This window comes from Poecilia reticulata, unplaced genomic scaffold, assembly GCF_904066995.2.
Source record: "Poecilia reticulata unplaced genomic scaffold, P_reticulata-male-v2 Scaffold_91, whole genome shotgun sequence".
NCBI classification, from domain to species: Eukaryota; Metazoa; Chordata; class Actinopteri; order Cyprinodontiformes; family Poeciliidae; genus Poecilia; species Poecilia reticulata.
Window position 1 is genome coordinate 42572 of NW_027675189.1, and position 3004 is coordinate 45575.

The window sequence follows — 3004 nt, forward strand, 5'->3', positions numbered from 1 at the left end:
TAAAGTATCAATCAAGCTGTTCAGATGCACATACATTCTCCCAAAACTTAAACTGTCATGATTTGTGGTTGTTGGTGGTGAGGATGAACACTGAGACCCAGGTGATGATGATGACGATGATGTTTATTATAATTTAATAAAGAGAAGCTCAAACACAGTCCAGTACGGGCAACACCTTCAGGAAAACTTGCACACAACTAATACAGGTAGCCACTGAAACAACTGAACAACAAAGTATTTTAATTATACATTTAGATGTTTGCACACCAGCTGCACTGCAAAAGTCCCCTTTCAAAAACAAGAAAAAAAATCACAAAAATAAGGTACAATTTTCTTAAAATAAGAAAAATTATCTGCCAACAGAACAAGAAAATTTATCTTGTCAAGATTTTCTAAAACAAGAAAAAATATCTAACCAAGATAAACCTACAATATCTTAAAATTAGTGTATTTTTACTTAAAACAAGCCAATTTTACTTATACGAGTAAGATATATTATCTTATTTTAAGAAAAATTATCTCAAGTAAAGAAAATGTTATTCGACACTGAATTTCTTGAAATAGTGTAAAATTTTCTTATTTGAAGAAAAATGTTCTATGTATTAAGAAAATAAATCTCATATATTCTATTTGTATTAGTAAAATTGGCTTGTTTTAAGTACAAATACACTAATTTTAAGATATTGTAGGTTTATCTTGGTTAGATATTTTTTCTTGTTTTAGAAAATCTTGACGAGATAAATTTTCTTGTTCTGTTGGCAGATAATTTTTCTTATTTTAAGAAAATTATACCCTATTTTTGTACTTCTTTTTCTTGTTTTTGAAAGGGGACTTTTTGCAGTGATATACCTAAATCTAGTTTATTTTTATTGTTGCATAGGATTAAAATATATATTTTATCATAGCTTTACTCAAGGTTCTTATGCTAAGACAAAAATCCAAAAATTGATCCTGTGAATACTGGAACAAGAGATGTTATTGGCTTGCTGAAATGAAGACATGAGTTCAATTACTTTTAACATATTTATTACGTTTAAGTTTCACATAAGCACAATAAAACATGACTACTGGTCAGAATAAAGTCTGGATGGGCATCTGATTCTGAAACAATCCTGTAAAATGACAGAACAATGAAGATCTGCCACATCTGCCACACTCATAAGATGCCCTAAGAGTCAAGCAAACCAAATTGTCCAAAGCAAAAAAAATCTTGGGATTAGATGTCAACAATAGGAGCTTCCTCCGCAATGAACTTCTTCCAATAAGCCATAGCCTTTTATATGTGGAAGTCTTGCCTCAGTTACAGACGGCGTTCTCAAGATATCTGTCAGCAGCACAGAGAGGAGTGGCCCCACACACGGATGCTGAAAGGTGTAGTAGCTGTGATGTCCTCCTTTCAGAAGATAAGGGCAGGCATGGTTCCAATGGCCAGTAGAAAGTTGGTTTCACGATCACCACAGAGCTGAAAAGTGGTCTTGTTTGAAGTTGTTGGGTCATCTGCTAATTGGAGCACAGACAGAAAAACAATCACAAAACAAACCACGTTTTAGGGACTAATCAGTGTCATGATGAATCTGTATCATAAATTTCTTACCTTGAGAATGTGAAGGATGCCGTCACTTGCATTTCCTAAAGTTTCTTGTAGATGGTGCAATACGTGATTGGAGATGTGTCTGGCATAGGCTTCACCATGGCAACAGTTTGGTTTACTTGAAAAATAAAACAAGTCTTATTTTAGTTCATGTGCTCAATTACAATATTACATAAATTCAAGACGGCAAGAAAGTTATTTTAATTAAATCAAACAAGGACTACTTAAATTCACTAATTAAAAATAGTGTTTAAAATATCCTGGTAACAGTGTGGAATATCTAACCTTGTAGACTCAATGCATTTAAGTTTTTAAATTACAGCACATAAAACACCCTCAAAGTTAGTGAAATACTAGGCGGAATTGCCCTTTAACCATTTCCCGAATGAGAAGCCACCTTAGCTATGTTAAAAAAACGGAAGCTACCATGAACCCGTGTCGATATTATTTTTAAGCCACAGCTATTGTGGTTAATAACTGTTCAAAGCTCACATTCACAAGAGCAGCTCTTTAACCGCGGATGAAAATTGGCATATCACGACATGCTAACTAGCTTCAGTTAGCTTATCTTAGAAAGAGACAACTTTAAACTTACCTCTCAGTACAGCAGCTGTAGGGTCTATACATGTAAAAAAGTCCTCCATCTTCATCCATGTCCAACCGAGATTAGAAAATTTGCCAAAAGAAAATCTTATAAAAGTACAGTAGATAAAAGCTTAGTTAGGCTGTTACAACTGAATTAACCGTTAATCAGGGCAGTTAAATGATCTCTGGCGTTGCCGTTAGTGATGTGCGGATTGATACTGAAATATCGATTCTTTCGATACCAGAACTTAATTCTTTAAAATCTATTGTCAGATCCAAGGATCAATACTTTCAACACTTTAGTAATTTGAGATAATGTAGATTAACAAGAGCAAGTTAGAAAGTAACTAAATTATTGAGATCTTGCCTAAATGAAACGTGTTTAATGGGAACTACTTTTTCTTCCGCCTGGTAAGTATGTAATGTGTAAGGACGTAATGCCCAAGCGCAGCGTGCTGCTGACGCTCACTCACTCAGAAATGAACATGTTGACAGATTATAAAAAAAGTGACACGGAGCTATTTCAGCTGTCATTTTATAGTAGTTTTAATAATTAAACAATGATGTACACTGCTAAAAAAAATAAAGGGAACACTTAGACACTTAAGTGAACACTTAAGTGTTTCCTTTATTTTTTTGAGCAGTCTATTTAGTAGGGTTATTACTTTAGTAATTTAGTTTTTTTAGTTTGCAACTCCATTTTCACATGTTTTGTATATTTCTGCTGAGTTAAAATAGCTTATAGTAAACGAGATTGTTCTCAATATACTTCTGAGTTTAAAATGAGTGCATCAGAGTACATTGTGTTCTTTTTATGAAGCCAAGATA

The 3004-nt window shown here is 33.4% G+C and overlaps 1 long non-coding RNA gene across 1 annotated transcript; it reads right to left on the reverse strand.

Annotated features, from left to right (window-relative positions):
* Positions 1-1009: 1009 nt before the first annotated feature.
* LOC145550580 (uncharacterized) lies at positions 1010-2547 on the reverse strand. The gene is made up of 2 exons (XR_014086456.1): positions 1595-2547; positions 1010-1500 (listed from the first exon to the last, which is right to left on the reverse strand). It is a non-coding gene; the product is annotated as an uncharacterized LOC145550580 (long non-coding RNA).
* Positions 2548-3004: the final 457 nt, after the last annotated feature.